Below are 25,122 nucleotides of genomic sequence, written 5' to 3' on the forward strand. Positions count from 1 at the left end.
CAATTCATGGGACTTGGTGAAAAGAGATTAGAGCTTTTCAAAGGTTTTTACAAAGTTGGCTTTAATTTCATGAAACTGCTTCTAATTTAGGAAAATTATTTATCTTCTACCCAACATCTAAGTGCTCTGTCCAATTAACACGACTTTGACCACCCATGACAAAGTTTATCCACTGGTTATCTCACTTGCAAAAATGATATTGATGGAATGTGTGATAAGCTCTGGTTTCTTCAAGTGATACTCAATCTCTAGCCAATTCTAAAATAAAAGCTAAAAAAATACTCTGTGATCCCTAACAACTGATTGATTGGGGATGACATTTCAAGCTTTAATCTGGAGATGGAAGTGATTGGGTCTTGACCAGGACCTTTAAATTTTCAGGTCCTCCTCTGAGCATGTTTGTTAAACACACAACGATGTGGTTAGCTGACATTAGCTCTCAGCTGTCTACAACTTTGGGCATCATACCTGACTTGCCCAACTTTTGGCAAGGATGGGCACAGCCAGGCCTGATGTGTGAAACTGTTGACAGGTGAGCAGTCCCGCACATACTGCAGAAGCAAGAACAAAAGAACTAATCATCTATGGCAGTGAGGGTGAGGTAGCTTGCCTTCCTTCCTAAGTAAACAGATGGAAAGAGTTTGCAGTTCATTACTTTCCAACGTAACAATTTATTCTGTTTCTGTGTGTTACAGTAATAGAACCAAAAGTTCTTCTCTTCGGGGAAATCTTATTTTTTCTTTAATTATTCTACCCAAACAACAAGAGAGCTGAGTCTTCTGGGGATAGATGCAGTGAAGTCAAAGTTAATTAGTTTTCTCACAGTGCACTGCTTTTGGGTAAAATATCACTGCAGGGGCATACCAACAGTCAGATTAGTGGATCAAATGCTGTGTTCCTAGAAAGGCAGAATTCTATCAGAAAAATCTGTATAGAAGTAATATTTCACTTTCTTTGAGAGTTAACAGCATTTGATACTCACCTTGGAGTTTTCCTTGGAGTAATTTCTTTCATCTCCACTTTATCTTTCCTTTAAAATGTCAGATGGCAAAGGAGAATGATGGAGTGGCCTGCAAGTCCCTCGTGAACTCAAGAACACGCTCCAATTTAACTATAACAGAAAACTCACACATCAAATGCAGTGTATTTTTCTCTTATGATTGTGAAAGTTACACATTCTGCAAGATATCAAGGCTAAACAAAGAAATCTACCTTAATGATCTTTTGACATTTCATAAGTGGATGTTCAAATCAGCTATCAGCATTGTGTGATACATCAATGGCACAAAAATGAACTTTTAAATGAAGTGTTTATTCCTTTCTCATCTGATTATAGGCCAGTCACATGCAACCATGGTGAGTGCATGATTTACATTAGGAAAATATAAAGCTTCAGCATTAAGTATTATTCCCAAATGATCCTATTATTAACTTATTAAGCATGTGTCTTGTAATGGACTCAAGATTCTGTCATACAAAAGAATAGCAGTATCATGCACTAATAAAATGGGCAAAGTATGAATATTGGACTATATTGAAGGCAAGTTACACTTTGATATCTTCAAGTCAAGGTCTGAGAAAGATTGCCATGTAATTAAAGAAGAATTCTGAAGATAATCACCTCAGGCATGTCTCTGTTAATTTAAAAAATAAATTAACAATTAAAAACCAGGTATGTAGCTAAAAACAGACACCTCCTTCAACAAGTTCACTTCTCTGTTCAACTCATTTCTTCTTTAGGAAATAATAGATAATAAATAAAACCTCAGAAAACCAAGGTCCTTTTCAGTTTTCACAGCAACTCTTTTCCTCCTTGGCTTTATTTTATACAATGATTTCATATACTTGAACATTCTAAAATCTTTATGCAAGAAAATTTCTGTCTTCGATGAGGTTTTAAAATTTTAAACCTGAGGACTTAGTATCTCTCTTGCTTGTATTTTTATCTGTGTAAAAAAAAAAAAAAGAAAAGCATTTTCCACAAAATTATGGCCTCCAGGATATCCAGTGACTTTTTCTTAGAGTTTACCAGCTTACTTCATGGATTGATCACTGAAGGAGGAGATAAAGGAGAAAGAGTGTTCATAAAAGTTTCAAAAAGGCCTTCTATTAATTTTTTACATAGCTGGCAATAGCAAAAGGTCAGTTATTAATTCTGTCCCACAATTACAGTTGCTTTCTTTATATTTGTCCTGAGGAAGTCCAGCTTATCCTGCTTCATTTAAAAATTTTTTTAAATGTTTGCTTATTTGTTTTGAGAGAGAGACACACAGGGCATGAGCAGGGGAGGGGCAGAGAGATGGGGAGAGACACAACCCCAAGCAGGCTCCACGCTGTCAGTGCAAAGCCCGATAAGATGCGGGCCTCAAACTCACAAACCATGAGCATGACCTAAGCTGAAATCAAGAGTCGGACACTTAACTTGCTGAGTCACTCAGGCACTCATTTTTAATTCTGTAATTTGATACTGTAATTCCCTCATACCTTAATAAGGATTCTTACCATATGTGCTTTCACAAAATCTGATACACAAAATATGAGGCTGTTGACAGCCTGATATAACACACTGGAGCAGAATTGATTTCCATTTCCCATTATGATATAAAATAGTAGAATTTGTATTTCTTTTAAGACAAGAAATTATTTCACTGATTAAATATCTGACATGGTCATGTCAGATCCATTCTTTGAACTTTCAGGGATTACATAAATAACAAGCCTTTCCTTGAGAGACCAGTGGTACAATGACATGCAATTGTGGAAATGATAGAATTGAACAATTCAGATTCAGGGCTAGTTACCTTTGTTAGTAGTTCCCACAAAAGAACAAACCTAATATTGGGATTTTTAAATCTGTGCCTACTTTTAAATAAAATCTAAGGAGAGTAAATATCAAGAAAAAAATATAAGTTAGTGGTAACACTATGTATAAATCTTCCACATTTTCCTCCAGGCCAACACTAGAGCAAGATGTATAATCATGTTTGAAGCCAATAAACAACTTAGGGATGGAAAGGACAAAGATCCCTCTGCTCTGTAGGACTTTCCACCTGTCTTTTCATAGCACTTTATGATTGATTGCACTTACTTATTCAGAAGATGTTTATTGAGAACCTATATCATGCCAAATATCAGGCTAGGCTGTGGGCAGCCCATTAATGCCCTCATGGAGGTTAATGTTTCTCTCTCACTAGTTGTCATGAAAAAAATTGCACAAGTAAATGAAAGCACACAATTAAAGGTCAACTTGACAGGTGCTATTATATTAACAACAACAGTTTAATGAAACACCTTGAAAGAGTTTACCTAGTCTGAGAGACAGAGAAGGATATTCTGAGTAAGCAATAGTTGAAGTAAGGCTATAAGTACACGCAGATGGTCTTACAGCAGAGGGGAGATTGGTCATGTGAGTTCTTAAAAAAGCCTCTCCTTAGCTGTACTGGGCTGTGAGAGCTGAGACTAGAAAGGAGGCTAGATAATGCAGGGCTGTTTTATATGGAGAATTTTCGTCCCCATCCTTAAAGCAATGCAAAGCTAGAAGTATTTTAAGTGGGTTAGGAGACTGTAAGAATAATATCTGAAAATTTAAAAGATCATTCTGAATACAGGAAGGTGAATAAGTGTGAAAGGATCACTCATTATAGTTGGCAAGGGAAAACACTCAGTTTTAATATTAAAATGGTCTGGTTTTACGTAAGCGTATTAGAGAGACCTCACTCGTTTAAATCATCTGTCCTACTTAAATAACATAACAGGGGTAAAAATATAAACTCCTGAGGACTAAGAGGACTATTATGTTAATGAATTAAAATTAAATCAATTCATATTAACTATATGAAATTGGGATTGATTAACTTGCTTTTGTTAAAATTCTAAGTGTGTCTATAAAGATAATATAATCTATGAGTATGTTTGACTATCATGCAATTTTTTTTGAGATTTTATTTTAACGTAATTTCTATACCCAACATGAGGCTCAAACTCACAACCCCAAGATCAAGAGTCACAGGCTCCATCGACTGAGCCAGCCAATTTAAAAGGGGTTAGACATTAAAAAAATAAATTATTGTTTTCAAATGATGCCACCTTTAGTAAAACTGTAGGATCTTTGTGACACATCACTATCCTCTCAAATAAATTACAAGCAGAGTGCTGATTGGTGATAATGCTAATGGTTTCTCCTTCTGAACCAGTTACTGCCATTGGGTCTGTAACCACAAGCATGTATAGAGAAGTGAAGTACGTTTTAATCAGAGGGAAAATGAATCATAGTGTTTCTCAGGGAGTGTATTTTATGGACCCACTCAACAAGCATATATTGAGCAGCTACTAGACAGGTCTCTTTTAGGAATAAAGGATATAGCAAGGAACAAAACATTAGTAGCCTGTCCTCATGAAATTTATATTCTAATAAGACCAGGAACAAATATATAGATCATAATATATAGTAAAATGTGTAAAATATTAGTAGTAATACTTGTTACAGAGATAAATAAAGCAAGAAAACAAGATTGGGAATTGAAGCAGAGTGTGTTTGCAATCTGAGATATAGTGGTTAGGAAAAACCTCACTAAGAAGGCATTTCAGTAAAGATTCAAAGAGAACCAAGGGAGCTAGTGATGAGGATATCTGGGGGAAGAACATTCCAGTCTAAGAATGTCAAATACATAGACTCTGAAGTGGGAGCATGCCATGCACGGTTACAAAACAGTAAGGAAGCTGATCTGACTTTCCTGCAGTGAATGAAGGGTGAGTAGTAGCATGAAACGCTGAAGCTATTGAGTTGCATGATACTGTAGGGCATCATAGACCATTGTAAGGACTTTGGGTTTTACTTTGAACACAGAGTAAGATCTAACTTAACAGAACACCTCTGGCCACTGTGCTCAGAATAGATTGAAGAAGAACAAAGGTTGAAGTCAAAAGATCAGTTGGAAAGTGATCTAAGTAATCCAGATAAGAAGTTATGCTAACTTGGACCTGAGGGCTCCTTAAAAGGCTCTGGTTGGACTCTAGATATATTTTTGAAGGTAGAGCCAACAGGATTTGCTAATGAATTAGATGTAATGAGGAAGAGGAATCAAGAATTCAATGATTTTTGTCCTGACGACTTGGAAGGAAGTGGTTGTTGTTAACTGAGATGGGAAATACAGGTCATTTCTGTTGTTGCACTGTTAGCGGTGGTGGAGAAGACCCGGACTCAGTTTTGAATATGCTAAATCCGAGATATCTGTTATAGCTCCCTATATAATGTGAATATATTATGAATATAAATGCCAGAGTAAAGGTTTAAACTAGAGACATGACTTTGGAAGAGAATACAGTATATAAAATCATGCGACTAGGTGTAATTACCAGGTATGGATAAATTCAAGGCCTGAGGAGAGTTTCAAGGACATTTTAACATTAAGATTAATGGTCAGGGAGCAGAAGAGGAACAAATAGACTGAGAAAGAGGAAGGCCATGGCTTGCATTGTTCCTGCCACCATCTGCATCATCCATAAGTATGAGAAGTTGTGGAACAGCTTCTTGAAGTCATTGCTGAGGGGCTGGCTAGGAGCTGACATCTTAGGAGGGAGAAGAGCTTCCTTCAGGATACAACCAAGGGGCTCTGCTCACCATCACTCCCAGTGACCCACTTAGGAAAAATGTATGCTTCTATCTCTACTACTTTAGGTTCCATGGTCTAGGAGTCTTGTTTCTTAAGAGGACATACTTCTACCAGAAGACAAAATAAAAGTTGCAATAAACTTAAGGCGATGGCTGATGCCCTCTGAGTTTGGATTCTTTGTGTCAGGAGAACAACGGGTGAAGGAAGCACTCATCGTGACATCAGGCAGCAGAAGAACCAGGAGAATATGATGTTACAATTCAAATGAAGGTAGTGGCTCAATCAGGAGAAAGTTATCAACTGCTGAATGCCTACTTGTTAAATCAGGGAAATGTAGCCTGAAAAGCTGACCTTGTACTTAATAAAATGGAAGTCACTGGGGGTCTTGATAAGAGTAGTATCAGTAGAATGGTAGATGGAAAATTCAATTTTATTTTATTTTATTGGGTTCATGAAAAGATGAAAGAAAGAGTCATACAGTGAATAGAGACAACTCTAGAGGACTTTGCTCCAGAAGAGAAATAAATAAGTTGTTAGAGGGAATAATGGGGCTGTGGTTGGAGGGAGAGATGGAATCAAAATGGTGAAAGCACACTAATGAGAGATCATGTAGAGACAGAATAAATGGTGAGGAGGGATTTAGTTGAAGCGGTTTTCTTAGGCCAACCCGGTACGATTTGAACCAGTGAGGTTGTAGTGTAGGTGATGAAAAATGGTTGAATTCTCAATGCACAGAATTCTATGATGAATTGAAAATCAAGTATGAAAGAGTAGGAAAAAATGGCCTAGAGTTCTAGTTTTCTTCAAACCCCCAACACTGCAACCTACTCTCAGCTGATGATCTCGCCTGCTCTTTTACTGAGAATTTACAGCAGAACTCCCTAAAGCCCTTCCTTTATGTCTGTCCCTGCCTTAATTTGTGCACATAGCCTCTGCCTTCTCTCCTGTGACTACAGATGACTATTTGTGCTCCTCAGGCCAATCTTTCCATTGGAACACTAAATCCTCCATTTTTTAACCAACTCACCTTTAGAACAAAGTTTGGGCACTCTATCCAATATTCGTTTTGATTTCATACTTCTGTTATATTTTCTTTTGTTTTTCCACAGGTGCTTAAAAACAAGACAAAAATCTTCCTCTGCCTGTTCTAAACTACTTATTCTGATTTCATACCTCCTTTTGCAAAATCATTATTCCTGACATCTTGATCCAACCTAATCGTACCGGGTTTCTTCTGGATTATTAAAGTCGTATCCTAATCGGTGTCTTGCTTTCACCCATAGTCTCTCCATGATCCATTGAAAAAAACAGCCGGAGAGACCCTTTAAAAACATATCAGACGACATCACTTCTCTGCTCAAAGCCTCAGCGGCTTCCCACCATACTCAGAACAGAAGCCCGCACCTTACAATGAGTTTACAAGGACCTACCTGGTTTTAGCCCCTGCTTCCTCTGGGACATTGTCTCTAATCACTCTATCCCTTGCTCACTGGACACTTTGGTGTTCCTGGAACATGCCTGATGTGTTCCTTCCCTTAGGATCTGCACTGCCAGATCCTCTGCCTGGAAAGGAGTCCCACAGATATTTGCATGACTAGGACCTACCTACCAAAATTTGCATGTAACATTCTTCCAGTAAGCACATGTTCCTTTTCCTCCTTTCCCCCCATAATATTTGAATATTTCTAGTATTAAAAAAATTTTTAAGCTTATTTATTTTGAGAGAGGACAGAGACAGCATGAGCAAGGGAGGGACAGAGAGAGAGAGAGAAAATCCCAAGCAGCTCTGTACTGTCAGTGTGGAGCCCTATTTGGGTCTCTAACTCATGAAACCCTGAGATCATGACCTGAGCTGAAACCAAGAGTCAGAGGCTTAACTGACTGAGCCACCCAGGCACCCCTCTAATATTTTGTATAATTTCCTTATTTTTAAATTGTCTTCCCTTGCTAGAATATAAACTCCATAAGGGCACAAGTTTTTGTGTTGATTCTGGCTGTACCATAGTCCTTAGAACAGTACCTGGAATTTAGGGAGCACTCAATAAATATTTTTTGAATGAATGGGAGAGAGTGAATGGATTAAAGAAATACAGGAGGATTGATTGGCAGCATTAAAGGCCCACTTGAGACTAGCAATGACACATTTAACCTCCATCATGGGATGTGTTGGTAGGAGTAATTCATAAGATGCTTGGGGCTGTTGAAGGGGTATGGAAGGATTGAGTTAATTTCAACGGTTTTGCAGCAGTAACAATAAACAATCACATATAAGTTAATTGCCTTATAAGGTGTGTGGGTGTGGTTAGCTTCTGGGTTTTTCTTCTGCTGTATATAGGTTTGGGGCTAGTACTAAATTGACTAAATTGCTTCTGAAGAAAGCTTATTGATTTGAAGCTGTGGCAAATTATTAGCCTTTCTGGAGCTTTTTTTTTTTTTTTTTTAATGCTCGTCTGCCTCTGAGTAAAATAAGCTCTTGGCAAATATTTTGCCAGAGTAAAGAGTTTTAAGGACTCTAACGTTGGAATAATCTGAAAACAAAACAAAACACATTATTTCTCTTAAAAACAACCTTTATACTTGTGTGTGTGTGTGTGTGTGTGTGTGTGTTTCATTTATGCCCTAATATTGAAAACACTACAGAGCCCACCGATTGGCTCCCTTAATAACATATAGGAAGTTTCTGTAGAAGTTCTCTTCCTGGACTTCACGCTGCCTGGAGGAATCTAGCGTCACTAGCATCCACACTTTATTATACTCAAGAAAAAAGCGATGAATTTGGTTTTATTATACTCAAAAAAAGTGATGAATTTATGACACAGCTACCTGAGTATCTCAGTATGTTAAATATCTGATGCGTGGTTTTCGGCTCAGTTCATGGTTTCACGGTTTGGTGAGCTGAAGCCCTGCATCAGCCTCTGCACTGAAAGTGTGGAGCCTGCTTGGTATTCTCTCTCCCTCTCTCCCTGTCCCTCCCCCATTCATGCTAGCTCTGTCTCTTTCAAAATAAATAAACTTTAAAAAAATGAAGATATGATAGTACTTTCATGTATAAGTTTTAATACATTTTCTTTCTTTGAGGAAAAAAAGATGCTTTTATTTCTCCTCTTCAATTTTCTCCTCTCCTTCTCTCTCTCTCTGACACACACACACACACACACACACACACACACAGTCATAACTAGAAATTTTGCATTTTTCAAATGATCAGAAAATGTAGCCAAAGCAATTTGGAAATCTTAACTTTTCTCAAGTTTTGTAACAAAAGTGGGGTGTGTGTGTGTAATTTCTTTGTAGTCAAATGGAAGAAGTGGAAGNAAGTTCTTTGTAGTAAATTGGTAGAAGTAGAAGCCCAAGGGTGATCGGTTGGAGAGGACCATTTGCTAAATATTGGCTCACCGCTTTAATATCAGCTTTTTCCTTTAAGTTAAAGCATTAATTACAATAAAGTGATCTACTCTAAAAGTGAAAAATACTATAGCAGAAAGTAAAAAAAACAATTAATTCCTACCACTTCAGGCACAAGATGATGTAACCAACAATAGCTAAATTTATATTTTTGATAAAAAGAAAAAAATCTTTAAAATAATTTAGTTTTAAAACCGAAGGACTAAATTTAAAAAAATTAAATAAAATTGCTTTGGGGGATGGAGATGTTATTTTTGTGGAAGACAGCATGATGTCATTTTTAATCACAGAAACAATCTTTTCTCCTGCTGTTCATTTCAGTGAAGAGAAAATTAATTTATAATCCCTTTGATGGTCTTTTTTTCCATTAATTTAATTTCCATTACATGTTGAGATCAGAGATGCTGAAAGAGATGTCAGTGACATCATCCTTCAGTCGTAAAACCAGCCCGGTGGGGACTTTTTTTTTTTTAATTTAAAGAGGATCGTTGTTGCAATCTTCCTGCACTAAATAGTACACTGCAAAAAATAAAACGGAAATAGCATACGGAAAAAAAATTAAAGACAAATCTTAGTAAAAGTTTATATTAGAAAAAATAGCTTTCACCGTGACATTACCTTTTGCAGGAATAGAAGTTGAATAGTCATCTTCAGGTAGTGACTCTGGGTGTGCAGGTGTGTGCAAATCACTCACACTTTTGGGCCATGTGGAGGTTCTTGTGCCGTTCCAATGGAGGTGAGGATTTGGACATGGGATGTGGCCAGGGACCTGCATTTTCACAAAGATTTCAGATAATTCTCATTCAAATTGTCTTTGGTTTGAGAACTACTGTTCTAAATAGTAAACACTTATTTTTTCTGTTCAGCCCAGCCGAGCCCCAGTGTCCTCACCTTCCAGCCTGAGACTCACCAGAATTTTTTTTTCAATGAAACATGAGGAGCACAGACATGCGAACAAATAAGCAATCTTTCTTTTCCGTAAGGAGAATTGGAGGCTCAATTGACACACGTGTGATTCATGGGACATCTTACTGTGAAGACTTTTCTTCATTTTATAGATGTGTCATGGCGTCATATACAAATTGATACTGGAAGGTCAGGAGAGAGTAAGAACAGAGGGCGATGGGGTCCTCGGGGGCGACAATGTTATAAAAGGAGGAAGAAGGGCACAGAAAGGGAAGGCTGGAAGCTGAAGAAACTTTCAAAGGCTTTACAAGTATGCACAAATTGTATATTCAATATTCACACGGACAGAAGAGAAATGAACAGTCTGCACTGAAGGATTTCTGGTCTCTTTGTTGCTACAAACAGAGTTTTCAAGTTTTATGATTTGTTTGATCGTTGTGGTTGGTATTGTGTAACCCTGTATAACTTTACATAAAGTCTTTTCTTTGTATAGAGGAATTTTTGTCACAGATAATTCATTAATTTAAGCTTCTTTGGATATACAACATACAAATAAACAAGAATCTGCCTACGATTTCCTTTCCCCCTTCTCTCTCTCCCTCTCCTCTCCTTTCCCCTCTTCCTCCTCTTCCTCCCCCTCCTCCTCCTCTCCTCTTCCTCCTCTTCCTCCTCCCTTGTCTCCTCCTCCTCTTCTTCTTCATCCCCTCCTTCCCTCCCTCTCATACACACACACACACACACACACACACACGCATTTGAGGCATGTTTAACTGGACAGTTTACTTGGTTCTGGCTTAGCAGTGAAAACTGGGCATCATCTTGTGCCCTGTGGTAATTGGTGAAATGCTCTGATTTCAGCATTTCTAGAGATGGAAAGAATTGGGTTGTATCAAGATGTCAGGAATAATGATTTTGCAAAAGGAGGTATGAAATCAGAATAAGTAGTTTAGAACAGGCAGAGGAAGATTTTTGTCTTGTTTTTAAGCACCCATGGAAAAACAAAAGAAAACATAACAGAAGTATGAAATCATGGATAGAGTGCCCAAACTTTGTTCTAAAGGTGAGTTGGTTAAAAAATGGAGGGATGTGTTCAATATCCTCTTTCTGTCTTTTCATTTAGTATCCCATCCACCCTGAGCTCTGGAAGACTTCAAAATCAACAAATGGCTTTCTGATTTCAGTTTGAGAAGTGCTGGCAGGGCTTGATTTGGCATATAAATCTTGCCAAAATGTTCTGGGATACTCTCTTTCAGCAGAACAATTGATGCAGGAACCTGATCAGGTGTAATTGAAATCAGACTCCATTGCAGTAGATGAGGTAGAAATATTTTTCTATAAATTAAACGAGTTCCCTCAATACGTGAATCTGCAGTCTGTGAGACTGCTTCTAGCCTCTTCTTTCCACTGAAGTCTTTTAATTTCTTACAAAGTAGAGGATAGTGTGTACCTCCTTAAGAATCAAAGGTAGAATAACATTATCTATAAATATTGCTTGTCATTGTAGGGGGGATTGTGTTGTATATTTAAAATACATTAAAGGGGCACCTGGTTGGCTCAGTCAGTTGAATCTCTTGATTCACGAGTTCGAGCCCCACATTGGGCTCTGTGCTGACAGTTCAAAGCCGGGAGCCTGCTTCAGATTCTGTTTCCCCCTCTCTCTCTCTCCCCCTATCCTGTTGGTGCTCTGTCTCTGTCTTTCAAAAATAAACAAACATTAAAAAAATCAGATAAAATACATTAAATATTCAGTGAATTAAAAAAATACATCTTAATGTTACTTTCCCAGAATTTTGGATTTAGAATATCTTTTCTAAATCTTAAAATCTATTTATTACCTAAAGATTTTAGGATTGGTTCTGCTTATCTTGAGAGAAATATCTTAAAGTGCTCTAATTTGGGGATTTTATCAACTAAAGCTAGAATTTTCAAAACATATATATGAAATAAAGAAATGAAGCAAAAATTGTTGGGTGATATCCTTATACAAAAGCAAGCATGTATTTACTTGTTTTGATCAATATATATTTGTAGAAGTCATATAAGAGACCTGAAAATAACTAAAAAATAACCAGAAAAATAGCACTTAACCAAGGTTCATTTGAAATTTGAAACAAAAATTATGTCTTATGATATGCAAGTTACCTATCAATGAAAACTACATTTTGCCTCATTTATTTAATTTTTTGGTACATTTTTTTTCATATCCATCTCTACTCATGAAACTGTTTCTATTCTCTTTCTTTCCTGCTTCCTTTTAAGGATTTATCAGAAAGCAGGTTTGATTAACATAGTTATAGAAAAGACAAAATAAAATTTCCAAATCAAAATAGCTAAAAGGTATTAAACAGAAAGCTCCCTTTTCATATCTGACTAGTATTTATCTTAATGCTACTTATTTCATGATATACGTGTTATATAATAATCATCATTTATTTTTCTGATGTTTGGAAATAACCAGCCCTTACATTGAGTCATATGAAATTGACTTTTATTTAGTCCAAAACATTCAAATGTCAATAATATATGACAAATGTCAAGATATTAGATCTATATATGTACCAGACTTCATTTTTTTGTTCTTACAGTTATCTCCATTGGGTAGTGGTTTTGGAGTATTGGGAAATCTTTTATTTCTTTGGCTCATTATATAGTTTCTTATGCATAGTGTTTTATAAATTTAGGTTAATGTGCACCTCAGAGCATTTATGCATTTTGTAGTTATACTTGTACCTTCTAGGGATTTGCATTAAATAGTCAATTGTTGCAATTTCAGAATGAACTGTTCCCCTGAATTTCCTCTAAAGGACCATTTATTGGAAGGAAGAGAAGGAAAAGATTTGAAATTTAAACAAATCTCAGAAAATAAGAGGAAAAAGATTTATTTAATAATGTAGTAAAATGTGAAGTTATGGATTTTACAAGTTCCCCAAACAAGAATCTATTTCTATTGCATGCTAGATTATGTTTCTTTAAAAATAGCAATTTTTCTGTCTTAAACAACACTTAGGATCAATCACAGACATTATGGAATGGAAGGCAGATGTAGAGGTCACCATTTAAGCAAGTTTTACCTGACCTGTTCCAAACTAATCTGTCTCTATCCTATTTCTGATAATCTCTAGGGATGGATATTTCAGAACCTCTCGCAGTAAAACGTTTCAATGCTTAAGACCTATGAGTATTGAACATTTTCTCTGGTTATTTATTTTATTTTCACATGATTAAAAAAGTAATACATGCTCATTTGATATTTTGAAAGTTACAGAAATTAATAAACAGTGAAATCCCATAATCTTCTGTATACCTAAAAAATTTCTCTTGATATCATATTCTTTAGTTCTATATGTGTTGGAAAAAGGAAATATCTAGGCATATTTCCCATTATTATTATTATTATTATTATTATTCTTTTACAGTTCCCTTTTTCATCCCAGGTTTTAATTTCTTATCTTCTGGTATTAAGGTACCTTTCTGTACCCTTTCTAAATTCTTCATATCCCTGTTATGTTGTGAGATCCCAACTGGATAAAACATTTCATTAGCTGTTGTTATTTTTTTTTATTTAAAAATTTTTTTTCATTTATTTATTTTTAAGAGACAGAGAGAGACAGAGCACAAGTGGGGGAGGGGCAGAGAGAAAGGGAGACACAGAATCTGAAGCTGGCTCCAGCTGTCAGCACAGAGCCCTGTGCAGGCCTCGAACTCACAAACCATGAGATCATGACCAGAGCCAAAGTTGGATGCCCAACTGACTGAGCCACTCAGGCGTTCCTCATTGGCTGTTATTATTAATATTGATTCCATATATCTTTCTTTTGGACCTTTGTTATTCCCTGGTAGTTCATTAAAATTTTGAAGACTACATTCATTCTTTTTAAGCCATCGGAATATCAATTAATGCCTTTTATTAGGCTTTGAAACATACTGGAAATAATTTGACAGCATAATAAACGGGAGAGTGAACCTAAATATATCTCTATTTGAAATTCCATAGCTTGCTGAAGTGTAATTACAAGTGAATGCCTTATAATAATCCTCTTGAAGGCTGAAATCATGGCTATGTTCAGGGGACTGGGGGAGGAAAAATAGATGGTTTATTGTTCTAAAACCAAGGTAGGTGGATTAATTCATACTAAGCATATTTTGAAAAAAAATATATATATACAAGTAAGAAGTTCAAGAATACTTAGGAAAATTACCATGAGGCAATCATTCATATATTGAACCACTTAGTAAATACTAATTGAATAACTACCAAGGTGCTAACACCACAGATGTAAAAATGAATGCCATATTTTCTACCCTGGGGTAACTCATGTCGTAAATGGAGAATCCTGGAATATGAACCAATAATTGCAGTGCAATATGAGTAGATGAAAGCATAAAATGTGATGGAAGAACATTTTGGGATATTTGGGAAGAATTCATAAAATGAGGTGTTATTTGCATTCCCTCCTGTGCTTAGGACTTAAGATGCATACAAGTGGAGACTAAGCAGAGATAAGGAATTATTATTATTATATTTTTGGTGAAGCAATCTCACTTATAAAGAAAAATCATGTCTGAGTAATGTTGCTCATGACACCATTTTATAGATAGTATGGCCAAAATTTGATTATTATTTTTTTTTCTGATTTTCATCAAGCTAAATTATTTCTGAGTCCTTTTGTCTCAATATTATTTGAAACAGAATTGTTAAGCAGCCTTAAATTAATACCCATCAAATGAGTGTACTTCAATGGAAAGCCAAAGAGATTTAGTACTGTCTAGTGACACTATACTGAATTTTCCATTTTGTTTCCTGGCTTTGGTTTCCTATTCCATAAAATGAGTAAGGTGGATTTTATAATCTTGGTTTGTTTCTCCCAACAAAAATAGGCTAAATGTTTAACTAAGCATATAGTAAGACATTGCTTCAAATATTAGGATGATAAAAAATATTCTACTATTCTGCTTTCTTGATGTTCTAAATTGAATATTGAGAGCAGCCATGCTTCTGAGAGATGAACTGGAAATGTTTTGGTAAATAGTACCAGGAGCAATGCAATATGATCCTCACAATCCTTAATAAAGAAAATGTTTAGTTTTGGAAAGAAAAGAGAGAGTTGGATATGGATACTCTCAAAGAAAAACAACTTCAGTACAGCAGAGCTACATTCAAGTGTAGACAAGAAACATACAATCAATCTACTATGTGGGAGCTGTGGAGAGTTCTCACTTTCTTCTTAGCAGTTATTCCAGATCCTAATTAAAAGTGGTTTTTATTATTATTTAAATGTTCCACAGGGAAAGGCTTGTCACCTTTTAAAAATACTTTTGCAGAACAAAGTACTTCAATGTCATGACATAAGGATACAGGCAGGGAAAGACAAATGAGCTTTGGCAATGTTTTCCCATGTGGATAAATCCAGAAGGAGAAGCTAATAAATCAGGAAGGGTCATTGCCTTGAAAAGAAACATTGTCCATTCCTGAATATTTAGACTTAAAGAGATTGGATGCATTCTCAGGGTTCATTCTACCTTTCATCATTTCTGCATCTCTAGGGGTGGGGGGAGCTAAAGGCTAAATTAAGTCAAACACCAAAGCAAACTATGTTTAAATAATTTCAAATCAGAAAAAGAGTTTTTTATAACAACATACAAATACAAAAGAGACTCAGCATTTTGTAACTGGGAGACAGTTTAGAAATGGCTAAAATTTGGGCCAAAGGTCAGTGAAAACTGAAGAAAATATAAGTGCAATGTGTGTTAGATGCAGCAATTTGTTTTAAAATTTGAAATTTTCCATTTAAGAAAGTGTCTTCAAGAGGCTTACCCATAATTTTATACATCTTATGCCCCAAAGTGAAAATAATTCTAATATTTTGTATGAACAAGAACCCTTTCCAGAGATAGCTCATTTTAAATCTTGTTATTAAAGGAATTATAATGCTTATTCTCAAACTTAATTACAGTGTTATTTTGGAACTTAAATTATAGGCTGATATAAAGTATTTAATATGTTATTTATATTGTTTTGCATGTATTTTCTACTTTTTTAAAATTTTAACTAATATTTTTTTAAAAATGTAAATATAGATAGCATCTAGATTCCGATTTATCAACAGTTATTCCTCTGAAAAATATCTTATAGTTACTAATATTCCTATTTCTTTTTCTTCATCTCTGAAATTAGGAAATAATTTTTAAGTGCCACTATCTATAGCCAGCTATATATCTTTTTATAGAGAGTAATAAAAAATGTGTTGTATTTCACATATAAAATGGTGTGTAACTTGTTTTTCATTTTTCTTTTCTTTCTTTTGCTCAAATGAAAGATTAAACTCAATATTATAGTCTAACTCCTTATAAAAAGTGTCTGCCTTGACTCTATTAATCTATTTTTCATTATAGAACTAATAGATGCTTTAGTTCATTATTTTAAAGGGCATTCCTATTTTCCTTGCTTTTTAAATTCATTTACCATTCTTTTTAGGACTAGCTCTAGTTAGTTACTCCAGTTATTTACGGTAGGTACTAATAAGGTCATGGGTTCAGGCCACATCTGGGCCTGTGAAAGTGAGGGCATGCAAACTTGGCCATCTGCTTTATAAATGCTTCACGTTAATCCCTATGGCAACAAGCCTAAGGAGTAGGCACAGCGCAGCAAAACACATTCCACTACTGGAAAAACTCAAGAATATTCTCTACAATAGGAGACAAATAGAGCGGATGAGCAGTGGATCAGAATGGAATGATAGACGCTGATGGGACCAGAGTCTTCCTGCTTACCCCATTATATGTTATGGCCCATTAACCAGATGATCAAAGGACCTGGATGTTTCTAATAGAGAAACGAATGCCAACTTCTAAAAATTCTTCTTTTATTGTGAAATATAACATATATAAAGAGTAAAAAGATAAATATGTGAATAAGTAAATTATTATAATATGATCTCCCATGTAATTCCCTCCCTTTTCACCGAAGTCAAGTAATAGATCACAGTGCACACTTCAGAAGTTGTGAAATTATTGGTTATAATACCCTCTTACCTCTGCTCTGGAGCTAACTACTATCCCTATGTGATCATGGTTTTCTTGCTATTTTTCTTCATCATTTTTTTCACGTATGCTTGTTTGCCAAAATAATGTGGTTTTGCTTTACTAGATTTTTAAATTTTATATAAGTAGAACCATGCTATCATGTTTCTCTTGCCCAATATTATGTTTATGAGAGTCATACTTGTGTTTAGCTGTGTTCTGCTTACTTTCATTGTTATGTGAATATGCTTCAGTTTTTTACCCATTCCATTATGGAGGGGGCTATTAGGAACAACATTGTTATAAACTTTCTTGTACATGTTTTGTGAAATTTGTGTGTACTAGATGACAAAGGAGTAGAGTTTTATTGCCATGGGATATGCTCATATAGCTGGTAGGTGGCCCCTTCAGGTTTATTAACAGGTTCATTAGATTCCCTTGCGACCCAATTCTATCCTACCCTTAAAACTAATCATACATGAGTCTCTGTAAAGACAGACTATAAATATTGCCCTGAAGCCTGTGTGTTTTTTATTTGATAATAGTTTAACATTTCTTAGTGATAAAAATTAATGTACAATATATATCCATGTAGGGATTCAATAGATTTTATTTGCTGATTCATCTGCTGCATATTTAGGTTATTTTGAAATTATTTGCTGTCATAAATAGTTAAATATAAATGCAGAAAAATATTTTTTAACTTTTAGGACATTTATTTATTATTGAGAGACAGAGATACAGAGCATGAGCATAAGAGGGGCAGAGAGAGGGAGACACAGAATCTGAAGCAGGCTCCAGGCTCTGAGCTGTCAGCACAGAGCCCAACATGGGGCTAGAACTCACAATGAGATCATGACCTGAGCCGAAGTTGGATGCTTAACTGACTGAGCCACCCAGACGCCCCAATACAGAAAAATTTTTAAACATTTTTGAACCAATTTTTAGATGTAAAATTGATAGGTTAAAGATGAAACAAGATTTTTAAAATTTTAAGAAAAATTAACAATTTACTCAATAATAACTTATAAAATTGACTATTTTCTTTAAAATAATCATCAATTTTAGGGCACCTGGGTACCTCAATTGGTTGTGTCTGACTTTGGCGCAGGTTGTGATCTCAGTTTGTGAGTTCGAGCCCCGGGTCAAGCACTGTGCTGGCAGCTCAGAGCCTGGAGCCTGCTTGGATTCTGTCTCCCTCTCTTTCTTCCTCTTCCCCCAGTTGGGCTCTGTCTCTCTCTCTCTCAAAAATAAACAAACATTAATTTTTTAAAAAAAAATAAACATTAAAAAATAAATAAAACATTACCTATTATTTTTAGTGTTTAAATATTTTATACTTGCCAATTTTATGATAGAAATCATATATTAAGCATTTCTTTATTAATAATTAATGTATGTTATCTATTACATTATTTCTTTTTAAATATATTATTTTTAAAAAATATTTATTTAAATTTAAGTTAATTAACACACAGTGTAGTATTGGTTTCAGGAGTAGAACCCAGTGATTCATCACTTACATATAACACCCACTGCTCATCCTAACAAGTGCCCTCCTTAATGCCCATCACTCACTGAGCCCATCCCGCCACCCACCACCCCTCCAGCAACCTCAGTTTGTTCTTTGTATTTAAGAGTCTCTTCTGGTTTGCTTCCCTCTCTGTTTTCATCTTATTTTTCCTTCCCTTCTGTGCTCTGATGCTTAAGAAACATCTGCTGTGTTTCTTAAATTCCATGTAAATATACTCTTATGCTTTCTTTATATTAGAAAGATGTACATCTTCTTTATTTGGGGTTTTGTAAAAACTTTTAACATGGCATATAAATATTTTGTCTGATAAATACGTTGAAAATGCGTTTTCTAAGTTTCTCACTTATATTTAAATGCTTTAAATTTTTGTTTGTCATTTTCTGGTATTAAATTTTTACTTAATGAAGTTTTTCTTTTTCCTTCCTTTTCTTTCCTTTCAATGTAGAAGCTCTAAGATTATATGATCATTTACCAATTTATTTTTCTAGCACTTTTTAAAATGTTTATTTATTTTGGAGGGAGACAGAAAGTGCGAGAGAGAGCACAAGCAGGGGAGGAACAGAGAAAGAGGGATAGACAATCCCAGGCAGGCTCCATGCTGTCAGTGCAGAGCTCGATGCGGGGCTTAATTTCAGAGACTGTGAGATCATGACCTGAGTTGAAATCAAGGGTCAGATGCTTAACCGACTGAGCCACCCAGGTGCTGCCTTGAGCACTTCTGTAACCTCTTATTCCCAGACTTCCACATTATAAGTACTTGTAGGACACCACTCTTATATTGTACCATATTTATTATTCTCAATTATTACTATCTCTGGAATATATCGTACTGTATATAGTAAGTATTTGGAGTATTTTTTTGTGTCCACATGGTTAAATAGTTGTCCAAATACCAATAGTTAAATAATCAATTATTTTCACCATTGATTTCTATGTTCTCTGTATCATATATTAACTTTGTTTCTGGACTGATTTATCTATTTCTGATTTAGGAATATATATCACCTTCTGGTTGGACAAGTTTCCTTAACTTTATTCTTTTTCAACAGTTCTCTTTTTATTAATCATTCTTTAAAGTGAGTTTTCCCAACCAAGAATGCTGTTAGTATTTTTATTTACTTAGTTCTTCTGTGTCTAAATACTGAATATTTTATAATTAATATCAATTAATTTTGGAAAACATGCTTAAGTGATTATGCATACTGAGAATAAAAATGAAGTTAATTATGTGCTGTCTTTTATTTTGACTTGGTGTAAACAAAATGAAGAGAAGAAAAATCTCAAACAAATATATACTAAATATACTTTGTTTTTTCCATCTGCAAGTGTTTTCAGGAAAATTCTATTACAAAAAAAATTTTTTATAGACAATTCTTAAAATACTGTGTGGCAAAACCCCAATAGAGCAAAATATTAAGAAACACAGTTACTCTATGAAATAGTTGATGAGTAAGTGATAAGTCTAATTGCAAATACTGTAATAAAGGAAGATAGACAGATGTATGGGACTTGCTCTAATTTCCTAAAGATTAAAGATTAGAAACCACTAACAAGACGAGATCAACCAGTGTTTCATTACACCCAGCTGGTCTGCCTTCGTGTATAACTTTGAACTAGAGTAATGTGTGGTATACAAATCTGCTCATGCATACCAGGGAACAGCAAGACTCAGCAGAAGCACAGATATCAGAGGGATACCTGCTGAGATTTCAGATATTGGAATGATCAAGACATACTGTAGAACAACTATGTTAATATATTTAAAGACAGGAAAGCCAGAAATAGGAAACGTTCACTCCGAGTATTAAAAATAATAGAAATACTAAGGCTAAAAAAATTTAACAATTCCAATTAAAGGTACACAAAGAGGAGTGTAAAGTTCTGAGGGAAATACGCAGACTTAATTTTGGACCTGTAAACAAAGAGCTGCCTATTATACATCGAGGTGCAGGTGTTAAGTGGTCTGCAGCTTTGTGAATGTGGAGTCAGGAGAACATCCAGTGTAAGTCCAGATAGAGATACACATTTTGGAGTTAGCATGATGGTATGTTTCTTTCCATATACAATTAGGGACTCAGTGCACAGTGGTGGAAAAGGCAGAGATTTGTTTCATATTAGAGTAATGATGTTTTCCAGACAAAAAACTTAGAGAGAAACATATAAGTGTGAGGAGCATAAGGAAGGAAGTGATTATTGCCTGGTGATTTAGAAGAATTTCAGGTGTCTTGTGTTCTCCAACACATTCATGTCTCCATATGTAGTTTGAAGACATGATGCTTGGAGCTGCATCTTGAGAAAAAAATAAAACCCAGTTGTCTAAACTGCTGACATGTTTCCAAAACTGTAAATAGAATAGAAGTACTAGCTTTACACTCTTAAGGTAAAAACCAGTTCAAATCTCTCAGATATTGTAACAGCTGTTAAAACAACTATAAGAGACTGCAGTAAGAATAGAAAAGTCAATGTAGGATCTAGAGGCCTTCTAGTCTTGATTGATACCACAGTCTTGTTCCTCTTACTAATATTCTATGAATTATTGGACAAGTTGCTTAATCTTTATGAGTCTTAATTTCTTCATTTCTAAAATGAGAGATTTGAGGTAGAAAAAAGATGGTAATATTTCTTATTAAATTACTTCAGTCAGAATGCTATAAGTACATATAGCAATACAATTTGTTCACATTTTCAACAATGACAGGCCACTGCCAATCCAGAAATCATAAATAAACTTTTGCAATAAGTTTGAAGCTATAATTAAAAAGCTGGTGGGTAATCATTCAAAATACACCATCATCTCTAGAAACCAAAATGTATTTATTAAACATAAGTTTTCCAAAATAAATCCCATTTCCTTTTTAAAAATAAGCACTAGACTCTAGATCAGAAGATTAACATGCAAACTACATATATCTGTTTCAACAAGTTATTTGACAAAGTCTTTTGGGGCAAATCTTACCCATAAAGGATGAGAGGCAAAAATGTTCCATAAATGGTAATGTGATTACATAAGTTATTTGCTGATTTTCTGATAACCAAACCCCAGGAATTCTGGCCACATGTTTTGCCTTGATATTTCATCATCATCTCTTGATCCAACTCAATAAGAAAGAAATGTTTGATGCATACCATAGATGTGACTTTATGGTGAGTGCTGGGTGCACAAGAATAAATGTGTGTTAGTCCCTGTTATGAGGAGCACATGATTCATAGTCTAGCTTTTTGACCTAGTACTTATAGACTACAAATTACTTTGACTCGTGGAGCCAGGATCAACTTGTTCCACTGGATCCCTCTTCATTCTTTTTCTGTGGTCACCTTCTATATTACTATACTGAGAAATCAAATATTTATCCAAGCCAGCAGCAAATAGATAAATTATTTCAAAATTAATTACTAAAAAAGCAAAGTGGGAATTCTGATTTGGGGTAAGAAAGATTAAGTATATACTACCTTGTATATGTTATCAAAGATAGCTCTAAAACCTGAAAGGAATTCATGGAATGAAATTCATTCAAAGTCTTTGAAAAAGAAATAGTAGCTGGCAGACAGGAGAAGAAGACTAGAATTCAACATACACCAGACTGGCAATGGATTTCCCATTTTTCCTCTGGTATATCCTGGCTTGGATGTAAGGCAGCCCCCCAGACCAGAAGAGGGCAGCAAGGTGCAAACAGAGTTCTAGAAGAAACCCTCTTATTCTGTCTGGGGTGTGGAATAAAGGTCTCCAAATATTCAGAGACAGTGAGGTGAAATCTTTCATTTAATTCTTTTCTCAGTTCTCTTCTTCACTAGCTTCTGGACAAACTCACAGTGGCTATGGAATGAGCAGCTCCAGTAAGTGACAATAGGAGCCTGGAGCTGTCAAAAATTCAAAGAGTGGAAGATCTTCCTCTCTGGAGGAGCTGTGATCCCAAGAAAGTGGAGTGAACCCCTACTGCTCTTCTTTCAGTCATACTGTCTATTGTTCCGGGATGTGCACAGAGTCACGGAAAGAGTGCAGCAGAGTGGAGTAACTAAAACCTCAGCTTTCTGGTCAAAAACAAAAAAAGGAAGGGACTCAGAAAAGGGAAACCATAAAGTCATTACAAACTCCTGGGTTCACGCGTAAGCTCTAAATTTGCATACCTGATTCTAAACACAAAAGATACTGAGAACTAACAGGTGGACCATCCGTCACCACCAATGTACCAAACTAAGTGGTTCACGTATGAGACAGATATGGGCAATGCTGCAAAGGTTTGAAAATGAAACTGACATTGAACATAAGCTTCATGCCATTAGAATCACAGAAGAAGAAGAAAAATATGGTGTTGAAAAAGTACTTGAAGAAATGATGGTTGGAAACCAGTAAAATTTGACCAAAGACATAAATCTACAGATTGCAGGAGTTCAACAATTATTAAACATGATAAAAACAAGGAAACCTAAATTAGACACATCATTAATCAGATTGCTAAAAACCAAATACAAAGAAAAAATCTTGATAACACCAGGAGAAATGACCCATTACATTTAGGGAACAATGACAGATGATTTTTAGAAACTATGGAATCGGTAAAGAAGTGGAGCCAATTTTGAAGTGCTTTAGGAAAAAGCTGTTAATCCAGGATTCTATATTCCGTAAAAATATCCTTCAAGAATGGAAGCTCAGGGGCGCCTGGGTGGCTTAGTCGGTTAAGCGTCCGACTTTCGCTTAGGTCATGATCTCACGGTNTTAAAAAAAATTAAGCAGAAAAAAATTTTAGATGAAGGAAAGCTATGAAAAGTTGTAGCTAACAAAACCATTATAAAACAATTGCTAAAAAAATTCTTCAGAGAGAAGGAACATCACACCAGAAGGAAAGTTGTAACATTTGAAGGGAGAACAGCAGAAATGGTAAATATCTGTGTAAAAACTCCTGGTTTCTTGCAAGCACTTGGTGGTTCAGTCAGTTAAGCGTCCAACTTCAGCTCAGGTCATGATCTCATGGTTGGTGAATTCAAGCCTTGCTATAGGCTTGCTGCTGTCAGCACAGAGCCTGCTTCGGATCCTCTGTCCCCTTCTCTCTCTGTCTCATCTCCTGCTTATGCTGTCTCCCTCAAAATAAATAAACAAACACCAAAAAAAAACAGCTCCTGAGTTCTTTAAAACATATTTTATCGTGAAAATGAGAAACTGTAACAACTTGGATGCATCTCAAAGCATTATGCCGAGAGAAAGCCAGTTTCAAAAGCTTACCCATTACACAATGTGATTACAGTTATGTGATGTTATTAAAAAGACAAAGGTGGCCACCTTTACGACGTTTTAACCTCCCAATCTAGACACAACACTCCACATCCATCATATCTAGTTTTATCTTAATCATAACATCATAACCATTCTCACAATATAAACTATTTGTTCATATATTTGTTTTATTGTTTATTATCTGTATCTACGCTCTACCTCTTCTGCTTGTTGGTGAATTTGTTGGTTTAATTTACCAACAATACCTACAATAAGGTAGACACTCATTTGCTAAGTAAATATATTGCTATATTTTAAAAAAATTTTAATGCTTTTATTTATTTCTGAGACAGAGAGAGAGAGCAGGGGAGGGTCAGAGAGAGAGGGAGACACAGAATCTGAAGCAGGCTCCAGGCTCTGAGCTGTCAACACAGAGCCCGACACGGGGCTTGAGCCCATAAACTGTGAGATCATGACCAGAGCCGAAGTCGGACGCTTAACTGACTGAGCCACTCAGGCGCCCCAATACATTTATATTTAATGGCTGAATTAACTGATATTTTAGTAAAGCTGATGTTAACACTTTTTGTGTCAACTGGATTGGAATGTGATGTCTCAGTAGCTAATATCTTATGAATGTCTGCTAGAATTTCAGATGTGGTTCTAACACTTTCCATGTATTCCTTCATATAATCATAAAATTCCATGAATAAAGTACTATTCTTATACTTAGTTTCTATATGAAGAAAAGAATCACAAGAAAGTAATTTGCCCAAAGTCACACACATCTTAAGTGATGGAGCCACGAAATAAAATGAGGAATTCTCACTTAAGAACACTTACCATGTTGATGTCTCCCTTGCTTCTGCCTAGAGGCAAGGTCATCAACTGAGATGCTGTGCCGGCACTCTAGGCATGCCGTGATAAGGACTCAACCTTAGAAAGAAAAGAAAAGAACATGTATGAGTCATAGATCAGTGTGGATGACAGACTGGACACAGCGTAGGATGTGTAGGTTAAAGGGCATCTCTGACTATGGAGAGCAATGAGAGCACTCTTACTATTTCTGTAAATAGTAAAGAAAACAGGCTTTAGAGGTAAAATATACACCTGAAAATGACTGGTAGACAATTCGATGGCAAAAAAATGGTAGATTTAGGAATCATTAATCCACAGTATTATGTTTCCTGATTGAAACGTTTCTATGCTTCACATTTTCATAAGTTTGTAATTGGGATACATTTTAATATGGAGGTTATGTTTGTCTTTTTTTGATGTTGTATCTTACAATGGAAGATCTTTGGAAATACATATTGTGAGACAGAGAGTGTGGAAAAAGAAAATAAGTTTAAGCATTGAATCTTATAGGTATAATCTAGGGTATAAGAGAAGACTTAAGAATCATAGGGGGCCGGGGCGCCTGGGTGGCTTAGTCG

At 35.5% G+C, this 25,122-nt stretch overlaps 1 long non-coding RNA gene across 1 annotated transcript; it reads right to left on the minus strand.

Moving 5' to 3' along the window:
* Window positions 1–988: 988 nt before the first annotated feature.
* On the minus strand, window positions 989–24,616 carry LOC144222296 (uncharacterized). Its single transcript, XR_013332370.1, has 3 exons — window positions 24,530–24,616; window positions 9,636–9,786; window positions 989–1,111 (listed from the first exon to the last, which is right to left on the minus strand). It is a non-coding gene; the product is annotated as an uncharacterized LOC144222296 (long non-coding RNA).
* Between the last annotated feature and the right edge of the window lie 506 nt (window positions 24,617–25,122).

This window comes from Crocuta crocuta, unplaced genomic scaffold, assembly GCF_008692635.1.
Source record: "Crocuta crocuta isolate KB4526 unplaced genomic scaffold, BGI_CrCroc_1.0 scaffold451, whole genome shotgun sequence".
Classification (NCBI taxonomy): domain Eukaryota; kingdom Metazoa; phylum Chordata; class Mammalia; order Carnivora; family Hyaenidae; genus Crocuta; species Crocuta crocuta.